At 44.1% G+C, this 10,915-nt stretch overlaps 1 protein-coding gene across 3 annotated transcripts in view; it reads left to right on the top strand.

Annotated features, from left to right (window-relative positions):
* The window catches only part of Rab22a (RAB22A, member RAS oncogene family), a 48,233-nt gene that overhangs the window by 16,119 nt on the left and 21,199 nt on the right, over positions 1–10,915 (top strand). The gene's annotated exons all lie outside the window — the stretch shown is intronic.

The following is a 10,915-nucleotide window of genomic DNA, read 5'->3' as shown; positions in this document are numbered from 1 at the left end:
TAAAGCGAAATCTATACTAATACAAATTATTCAGGTGGACCATAGTGGAACACAGTGGTTGGGGGCAGTAGTGGGGTGGGGATTGCTGCATAGTTAGAGACTCTGACCCTTTACTACAGGAAAAGCCATTGTGTTGTCACCTGCTCAGCACAGACCAGCACCCCACTCCATCTGCAGGAGTTCATCAGCCCGCTCATTGAGACCTGCTATGGCCAATGTGACTTTACTTACCTCTCAATGAGTAGTTACCTACTTAAACTATCTCATGGAAACTTTATTCAGATCAGGAAAAAAAGAAATAACTTTTATATTCCTTCTTGTAAAATGGAGTTTTCCTCTGATGGCTGACCCTTACTTATTTTATAGACCAGCTGGCATTTGATGTAGGGCTATTGTGCACAGGCTTCCCCGATCATGATCTGCTGTAGCCTGCATTGCATCCTCACTCCCTTCAACCTTCCCCCAGGACGTTTCATTTGCCTTTTAGCCCTGAGCCTGAGTATTGAACCCAGGGCCTCACCTATTCTAAGTAAGTATTACACAATAGGTTATATCTGCTATTCCCAGAGTCTTGTGTTTTTATTTTGAGACAATTTCACAAGTTGCCCAGGTTAACCTTAATGACTCTGTAGCTCAGGCTAGCTTTTAACTTATGATTCTCCCAAGTAAATCCCAAGAGAAATGAGCAGTCCTGTGCTAGCATGCTGTCGTCTTCCTCACTGTTCTATTGCTGTGAAGAGACACCATGACCAAGGCAACGCTGTAAAAAGAAAGCATTTAACTGGGGCTTTTCAGTTTTATAGTGTTAGCATGATCATCATAGTGGTAGGCAGATAGGCATGGTGCTGGAACAGTAGCTGGGCTTAGTGTGGGCTTTTGAAACTTCCTAACCCACCTCCAGTGACCACATCTCTCTCCTCCAACAAGGTCACTCCTCCTAACCCTTCCCAAACAGTTCTACTAACTGTGGACCAAGCATTCAAACATAAAAGCCTATGGGGCCATTCTCATTCAAACTACTACACAGGCCTTTTTTTTTTTTCTTTGAAAGGCAGATTCTCATACTGTAGCCTAGAACTATATATGTAGTCCATACTTGTGTCAAATTCATGATGGGCCTTCGTCTAGCTCCATCCTCAAGTACTGTGACTGCAGGCATGAGCCACCACTTCCACCTTTATTTACATAGAAGACTACCTGTAGGGTTGGGGTTACAGCTCAGTAGCAAAAATACTTTTCTAGAACACCTAAGGCCTGTGATTGTACCCATGTATGTGTGTGCCCGCACGAGCACACATGTCTGTGAGTCACATCCAAACTTCCTTTTTTGTTGATTTTGATTAAACTTAAGTACATAGTTGATTAACCAAAGACTAATACATAATATATCCTGTGTGACACACAGGAACACTCTTTAACCAAACTTCATCGCCCTTCTCCAATGTTTAATTGTAAATGCAATTGTCAAACAATCCTCAACATCTTTGTTTTTGCTTTTGAGACAGGGTCTCTCATTGGCATTTGAGGCTTCCTGATTATAGGCGAGGCAGGCCAGTCTTTTTATCTGGATGGGGTTTGGCAGGACAGATTCTGTACTTGTATGGCAAAACGCTTACTGACTGAATAGCTATCTTACCAGCCCTGATCGTGACCCATGTTATTGTTGCTGTTGGTAAGGGACTCTCAGAGCACACACACACGTGGAAGTCAGAGGACAGCTTCCTAGAACGGTTCTTTCTTTCCATCTTTGCCACCTTTACCTGCATCTGGATATTGAACTCAGATTGCAAGCTCATGTTGAAATTACCTCTACTCACTGAGCCATCTTGCTGACCCCAGACCTGAGAATTTTTGATACTTATGATCCAAAAACACACTGCTTCAAAGTTAACACTGTTTGGGAAGGCACTCCCTGTGCCTGCTACTTTAAATAGTTTGAGCTGCAGCTTCTTCACTGGGCAAGCTGGAGAAAGCATACCATTTATGGTTGTTTTTTTTTTCTGCAGTGTTTGACTTTTCAGAAGACTGTTTCTTCTGCCCTGTGATACCTCTTGGCTTCTTTCACCTTGTAAGCCTAATTCTGTTCTGGGTATTTCAGATGTATATTGTTTTGATGTTTAGGGGTACTTTTATTTTATTTTATTTTATTTTTTTTGTTTTTGTTTTTGTTTTGACAGTGAGTTCTACCATGTAGCACACACTGATCTGAAACTGTTTATGTAGCCCAGGCTGACTTTAAACTCACATTTCTCCTGCCTGCCCTGGCCTTGAGTGCTATAGTCACAGACATGTGCCGCCATGCTTCTGGACTTGTGTTTAAATGGCAGTGCCTTAGCAAGAGAAAGATTGTGATACATAAGGATATTAAGGAGATGTTAAATATGTTCATGGCTGGGTCATGTTGCCAGCTACAGTTATTTCATTTAATTGCATTGTGTTACTTAATCAAGACATTAATGTGAGTAGGAGGATGTTGATTTAAGACTAGTTTGAGATTCGCTAAAATTAATTGTAGGTTTGTCCTTCAAGCCCCATGTTTTATTTGGGCCTATTAGTTCCTGAAGTATAGTGGCTAACCCTGTGTGAGTTTTGCCAGCATTGATGAGCTCCACCACCCTGGAGCTGTTTCCCTCCATCCTGTGGAGGGTTGGTTAGAGTGCGGGTTGTTCTTCCTTGCAAATCTCTGAGAGGTGCTTTGCTGAATGCACATTCCAGTTTCAGGCTCTGTATTCCCTTCAGAGTTTGCCTTTATGCTTTTATCCGATGCCTTGTATGTAGTGATTTAGCTCCCGCGGAGTCCATCCTCACGGCTTGTAGTGCTCCCCTCCTCACTTTGGAGGGGTGTCTGTCCCAGATGTGTACTCCAGCTGTGTACTCTGGCTTAAGCAGTCCCCTATTTGCTGTTCAACTGAACCCTGGTACCTGTGTTTCTGTTGAACAGCCCACCCCTACCTATGATGTCTGTGTATGTAATGTGTGTCTTTAGTCTCCAGCTGCTTCAGAGGCCTGCTGTTTATCTGTCTGTCCCGTTTACGATGATATGCAAAGTACATAATATTCCTTGGGTTCACCAAGATTCTTGGACTTGAAATTTGACTTTTACTGCAAATTTATACATCTGGATCCACCGGGAAGTGAACTGGCTTGAGCTTCTGAAACCTCAAAGCCCACCCCCTAGTGACACACTTCCTCCAACAAAGCCACACCTACTCCAACAAGGCCACACCTCCTAATAGTGCCACTCCCTGTGGACCAAGCATTGGAACACATTAGTCTATGGGGGCTATTCCTATTCAGACCACCACACTTTTGTGTCACACATATAGGACACAGCACATATGTGGAGGTCAGAGGACAGTTTACAGTTCCTGTGTGGGTCCTGGGGATGGAATCAAGGTTTTAGACTCTGTGTCAAGTACCTGGGCCCACTCAGCCATCTCCCTAGTCCTTATCTGTTTCCCTTTTGAAACAGGGTTTGAGTTTATTAAGGAAAGGCTGAATGTTAGACGTGTAAAAGAAGAACAGTAGTGCGCACTCCAGAGCAGCAACCAGCTCTCTACAGAGCCACAGTTCCATGTCTTAGCAGCTGTTTATATGGACTTCACAGCTTTTGCAGTCACATTCACTTACATTGTTCAAAGACTTAAAAAATTGGGTAGAAATGTTATTCATTCTTGTTGTTGACTGTAAGACTTTAAAGTGGTTTATGAAGTGTATGGTACAGTTTCACAGGCCTTGAGATAAAATCATGGGTCAAAGGAAGCCTTGGTTAAAAACTTATGTCACAACCCAAAACATATTTGACTGTAAACATGGCTTATAATCTTGCTGAAAAGACCTTCTCAGCAACAGAGATGAGAAACTCCCTGTTCCCCCTATTTCCCCTTAACTTTTCTCTATCTTTCTCCTCAGCCTCAATTTTTCCTTTTGAGACTTAGATTATCTCTTTGAAGGTTTGTTGTCCTTAGTTTTTGAGACAGAGTCTCACTCTGCAGCCCAGGTTGACTTGCAACTCAACTTTGTAGCCCAGGCTGACCTCAGACTTTCCAGTGATCTTCCTGCCTCAGCTTCCCAGTAACAAGGATTGCAGTTGTGAGCCACCACACCCAGCTTCCAATCCCTTAATCTTAAGGGTTGATGTTGGCTGAATATGCATTTTTTGAAGCTTCTTCCTGTTGGAGACTCTCTTCTCTAGGTGTGGAAATTCAACCTGTCTGATCTAATGGACATGAAGAATGTCCAAGCTTGGAGACTGGAGGGTCATCATTTGATTGGCATCTAAAAGACAGGATATCATTAGTCAGGATATCAGAGTACACACATAAGCATTGCTAGGCCTGATTGTAAGAGTAGCACCAGAAACACATACTATGTGCTTTTGCATGTGGGATCCAGAGATTAACACAGAAAGGCTCCTTCAATTTCTTCCTGCCTTATCTTGTGAAACAAAATCTCTCTTGGAACGTGAAGCTCACCAATTTGGTTAGATTGGCTAGCCAGTGTGCCCTAGGGATTCACCTGACTCCCTCTTCTTAGTGCTGGGATTGAGGACACACCCTACCACATACAGCTTTTACATGAGTGCTGTGCATTCAAATTCAGTTTCTCATGCTTGTTTAGTAAGCACTCTACCAACTGAACCTTCTATCTATTGCCAGCAGGACTGTTTTATACCATGAAATGCTTACAATTGAGATTCAGTTGCTAGATCTCTCTTCTAGTCTTTCCATCTTCCTGAGTAAATATATGCTACATATGTGGGAGTGTCTGTGGAGGCCAGGAAAAGGTGTCTGATCCCCTGAAGGTAAAGATACATATGGCTGTGAGCCATTTGTTAGGGGTGTTGGGAGCTGAATTGGGGTGCTCTGGAAGAACAAGAAATGGCCTAAATAGCTGAGCATTTCTCCAGCGACCCCCCCCCACTAATTTTCTTATCAGCCCAGCTCCAACTGTCTAGGAATGATGTTACCCACAGTGGGATGGGCCCTCCTACATCAATCATCAGTCAAGACAGTTTTTCACAGCCTTATCATTTTAGATTACTCTGGGCCATGTCAAGCTTATAATCAAGGCTAACCGGAGCAATACCTCAATAAATTACAGTTTTGTAAACCCCCATTGTGTTAACCATTGTTCTGTCACTAGAACAAAATAGCTGAGGTAATTATTTAAAAAAAAAAAAAAAGAATGCTTATTTTGACTTTAGGTTTTGGAGGCTGCACTGGCTGGTCAGTTGACCCTGTTGTGTTTCTGCTCAGTGCTGTGCTGAGGCAGAACAGCAGGGTGGGTGAGTGTAGTGAGTAGGCTCCATGTCCTCATGCTGAGAAGCAAAGCAAGAGGAGACTAGAATTCTCAGTCTCTTTGGAGAGCATACCCCCAAGACTAAGGCCCTCCTTAGGAACCACCTGTCGGAGGTCCATTGCACATGTCAGTAAGGTCACCTGGGTACCAATGCCTTAAATACCTGAACCTGTGGGAAAACACATATGAAGTCATTTCTCGTTTTCACATGAGATAGTTGAAGTAAAGAAAGGTGAGTTGACTAATCTTGTGGCACATACTATCAAACCTGATCAGCCACGCTGGAAAACTCCCTCGAAGCTCTGCTCATCCAGTGCATATTGTCTATCTTCTTCAGTCTTGCCTGATGGCTGCACTTCTAGGACTCTGTCCTACAGATAGCACCTGTAAATTTCAAACTACAGTTAACACCCGTGACACTGTTCACTGGGGCTGTTCTGATCGTATTAAGTACAGTGATGCAACTTTAATACACATATTCATAATCTATTGGGTGAGGTGGGTGCAGTATAGAAGGGAAAAAAGATCAGCCTGAAGTATTACTATCAGTGTTTCAAAAATAAGGAGGGTTTGGTAGAGACTATCTTATCCTCCTATAAACCTGCAGTACTTCTGAGGAAGCTGATCAAGTTGAGTTTCCAGGAGAGGATCCAGCTGGCCTGAGAAGCAGTAGGAGGAGTTTGTACATAGGAGGTACTGAAGCATATCAATATTCTATCAGAAACCTGAGGACCACAATTACAATTTGGAAATTGCTGAAATATTTCATCGCATATGTGCCTAAGCACATGAAAACCTGCCTCAGACTTACTGAGACTGCTCCTGTTCTCATCCCAGTCAAAGCCCTGTGACTTTTGGATATCAGTCTCCAACTACCCCTTCTTCCTATTAAGCTTGCCCATCTTTGTCCAGGATCATTGCAAAGGTCTCTTAGCCTTCTTTCCCTTGTTCTCCTTCTGTCCTGTTCACTCTGTCCTGTATGTATTCTTTAAAAAATAAACTATGTGCATATGTTTGTGCTTACCTGAGTTTATATGTATCATGTGTGCAAACCTAGTGGAGTTCAGGAGATTCCCTGGAACTAGACTTAGAGATGGTTTGGGAACTACCATGGAGGTGCTAGTAGCTGAACCCTGGTCCTCTGGAAGAGCAGCCAGCTACCTTCTGAGCCATCTCCCCAACCCTAGCAACTATATCTCAAGCTCACTTGTGTCTCCGCCCTGCGAGATCCGTTACCCACACCATGGTCCACTCTAAGGACATTAGCTAGCATTGCTCTTTTGTCATGTGACCAATCCTAGCTCTCATTTTCTAAAGCAGTGCATGCAGCTGAGTTCAGATCATACGCAGATAAACAATAAGTGAAGTTCATCTATGAAACCTGCAAGTGCTTGATTTTACCAACACCATGCTTAGGCATAGCTTGGTTTCAGAAGAGGGAGTAGTTTGTTAGTATGTGCCTTCAACAGTAGTACAGAGTGCGGCCATGGCAGAAAGATACCTCTGTAGAGGGGCACTAGCTCACAGAATGCCCTCATCCCCAGTGCCTTCCTGCCCAGAGCCTTCTCTGTGGCCTCCTAGCACGGTACCCACCCCACCCTGTCTAGCCCAGCTCAGGCAGGGCTGCTGCTGTGTTCTTAGTGCTCTGCTTTGGCCCAAGTTTGCTCTCTATGAACTTGCTCTTTCCACTATCTACACTGTCCCTCCTGACTTCAGGAACAACTTCCCTTACTCTTCAGAAAGTCTGCATGTGTTCGTCTCCCCAGCTGTTGTGACCAATCACTGCAACACCTTGAAGAACACAGGTGTTTTCACCTCTAGTCCAGGAGATCAGAGGTCCCAAATCAGCTTTCCCTAACTCTAAGCTCAGGGTGTTGGCCATGCTGCTTCCTTCTAGGTTCTGAGGGGAGAGCCTGTTGTCTTGCCTATTACAGTTTCTAGTGATTACGATGGCTTGTGGCCTCCTCTGCCATCTTCAAGGCCCATCACTGTACTCTCTCCTTCCATCTTCACATTACCTTCTCTGGCCCTGGCCCTTCATGGTTGCTCTTAAAGAGAGCCTTGGTGTGAATATCTCCAGAACAGCTGTCTTGTACATTTCTGTCCCTGGGACCAGCCCTCCCAGTTGGGTTTCTCAGAGGCAGTAATGTGGTTCAAGACTTTGGAAGCCCAGGTGTTGGAAAAGACAGCTGGGATCCTACTGGCTGCCCTTGGATCCCAGCAGTCCCATTCATGGCTCTGTCCTGAGCAGCGATGATGAAGGCTCACAATCCAAAAGCTCACAGTCCAGCTAAATAGGTTCACACATGAACAGATAGGAAGAGAATATGATAGCAGTCAACACTTAGCTGAAGCAGCTAGTTTTGTTGTTATTGTTGATTTTTTTGTTTATGATGTGAAAGGGTTATAAGTTATTCTTAAAGTTATAGGAAAGGAGAAGCAAAACTCTTTAGATATTTTTCTGTTTAAATAAATATTTTCTTAGATTTTCAATATTTATTTTGAATATATGACCAAGGTAGAGAATATAAAGAGCTTGTATGGATTTAACATGACCCTAGAGAACAACCTTTTGTGTGCCTGCTGATGTGAATGGGTGGCAGCGATAGTGTGGCCAGCTAGTCTTCATGCATGGCTAGGCTCAGATGATGAGTAAAGGGAAACGGTGAGAGGTCTATCACTGGAGGATGTGTGTACATTCACGAACTGTGGATACTCCCTTCCCATCTTGGTCTCCCAGGTTATAAGCATGCACCACCATGCCCAGGCAACAACATCTAGGCTTTAAAGACTTTACCCTAGGCAGATGTTCTCTCTGTTCAGCAAATTCTCAGAGCCCCAAACGGTCTTTGCACTGCCCTACACCTTCCCAAGACCTTTGCTGTCTCTGTTAGAGGACCTATCAGGGTCATCTGTGTTTGTCTCTTCACGTCCATTTTGGTTTGTGCCTGGCAGTGTGTCATGAGCACATTTAACCTTCAGATCCAAGTAATGGCCTTTTGTTCATTTAAAGATGTACTGAGTTGTTCATCTTCAGAATGCACAGTGGGGGGTGACTGCACCTCAGGAGCCCAGAAAGGTCTCAAGGGAAGCAGTCTGCGGTGATGTCATTGCACAGCAGTATTCCAGGAGAGCTAAACAAGTTGCTGAAGTTAAAGAAGAGATGATTTTAAAACACCTTGTAGCGAGTATTTTCATTGGGAACTCGTACTCTGACCAAAAATCGTGACTGCTTGATGTGCGCAAGAGTCATATTTTTAGAATGTCATGAAAAATGGAGAAGCATATGAAAGGCGTTCTAGCTTTAGGAAATAATGCTAGTAGGGATTTTAGATTAAAGAGGTAATAAGATCTGCCTAGGCAGACTGAAGAGAGACAGTTTAGTAGTGAAAAATAAGGTTCTCAGACAAGTAAATGGCAGGCTGGGAAATAGAAACGTATCCTTTGAATGGCAGGGAGCCAGTGCCTGTTTTTCAAATGCAAGACACTGAAGCTATTGTACCCTCTGGATCATTTAACTTGAACGTTAAAGGAGTGATCCTAGAGTTGAAGTAATGATGGCAGATAATTGGAGTAAAGCCACCCCAAGATTAGGGGTCCAATATATGAATTTATTTCAGGGGCCAAGGTTTGGATGTAGATTAAATATAAAATGAAAGAGCCAGACAACTCTACTATAAAATTGGATGCAAGTTAATAAAAGACAGGTATAATCACATGGTGTTAAAGGGAGGTTTGGTGTCTGTGACTGACAACTTAGAAGTTGGGACCAATGTGGGGTTAGACACTTGTGTTCTGTGATAATGTGTCTCTGTTGTTAGCTCAATTTTGAAAAGTGCTGTCCTCAGTAGACAGCACTATAGCTTTGGCAGGAAATTATGGTTGAGTCTGGTAGACAACCTCTGTCCTGGTGCTTGCCAGAACCTAGCAGGGACTACTGAGAGAAGCAGCAGGTAGTGTTACTCCAAAGTCTGACTCTGATCTGTAGTACTGCTACTACAGGAGGAAACCAAGCCTGTGTATCAGGGATGAAGTGATTTTGAGGTAAATCAGTATTTCACTTTCTTACAGTGAACAGGTATGCGATGCTTGGTGCTATAAAGTAGAGAGACCATGATGGAGCTCAAAGGAGGAGAGGTGAGAGAGTGACAGACTGGGACTAGGAGATGGGAGAGGCTCCTGGTTCAACCCATGAGAGAGCAACAGACAAACCCTATACGGTACTATGACTTCTTCCTAATGAACTGCAAAGGCCACTGTAGTGGGGGAGCAGAATGAGTGTCTGCAGCAATCCCAGGTTTTGCTTGACCCCTGCAGCTAGTACAGGAGTTGAGGCTGGTAACTGAGCACAAGGCAGGTAGGACCCTCAACAAGGCACTCCTGCCCCGCTGCACCACTTCCTTCTGCTGCATTCTGGCCAAGCTAGAGCAGAGCCTTATCTGCCTCTACATATGAGTGACATTTGTTCTTTATGCTGTAGTGTGTGTGTGTGTGTGTGTGTGTGTGTGTAATGGACTGCCAAGTAGTCTGTGGGCAACCACAGTAATTGTTGACAAAGTTCCAGGACAGCAAAGAAAAGCTGCAGACAGCGTCCTGCTACAGAGGAAGAGCTGTGGGTAAACTGGGAGGATGTACAGTGAGAGCTGTGTGGGTGCTGGGGCTTCTTTTTAGACACTGCAGACCTCAGTGCTGTTTGTGTTCTCTTACTCATGGAAGCCTATTTTCATTAAAGGAAACTGATTGGAGGCAGGCTGGACTTGGCGTGAGTTCTGAGCTTAAGGAAACAACTTTTGATCCCTGCATCTTCCTTCCTCAGCTTTCTGTCCACCAGCAGTACAGCCTGGCCTCTCCTCCAGTCACCATCTGTCTGCTCCACTTGCTGTCATGTTCATGTAACACCACAGTGCAGTTGATGAGAACTGAGTGCACTCTTTGATGACATGTTGGAGAGTTTCGACTGAACATTTCCTGAGCTGCCTCTGACCAATAACACCTGTATAGACCTGTCTTCTCTCTTCGTCTTCTCCAGTACTGTGGCTTCTGACTGCCAGATCTTTCCGAAGTGAGGAATCCTGTTGCACACCCTGATTTAGTCAAAGTGACTCTCCAAAAGCTCCTTACACTTGAACTTTATAGAGAACCTTTACCACAAAGCTTTTCCCTGGGGCTCCAAGGAGCAGATGGCACCCACAGTAGCCAGGTCTTGCTTCTCACTTTCCATTCTGTTAGCCATTTGGGAGGCTGCCTGCTGGGCCATGAATTTACATAAGTGTTTCTAAGAATTCTGATTCTTGAGGAGCTCAGTATTCTTCCAGAAGTCCTCTTAATGCACTCTCTTGAAGATCACCTCTGATTAAGGCTCTCGCATGTCTGAGAATGTCTACCCAATGAGTTCATTGTCTAGATTGCAGTGATTGGGGTGTAGTTTAAGAGTACAACTCGGGCTTGGCATGCTGACTCATACCTAAATCTCAACTCTCAGGATTGTGATTTCAAGGCTAGCCTAGGCTACAAAGGGAAACACACCTTTTAAAAATATACAACTTGGTTGTTTACCCCAAAGGGCAATTTCTGAGTCCTTTGAAGCAAAGTGAGAAGACAAGAACCTCCACAG

The sequence above is a fragment of the Microtus ochrogaster genome, linkage group LG8, assembly GCF_000317375.1.
Source record: "Microtus ochrogaster isolate Prairie Vole_2 linkage group LG8, MicOch1.0, whole genome shotgun sequence".
Classification (NCBI taxonomy): Eukaryota; Metazoa; Chordata; class Mammalia; order Rodentia; family Cricetidae; genus Microtus; species Microtus ochrogaster.
Note: the sequence above shows the minus strand (reverse complement) of the source record. Positions and strands in the feature narration are given on the sequence as shown.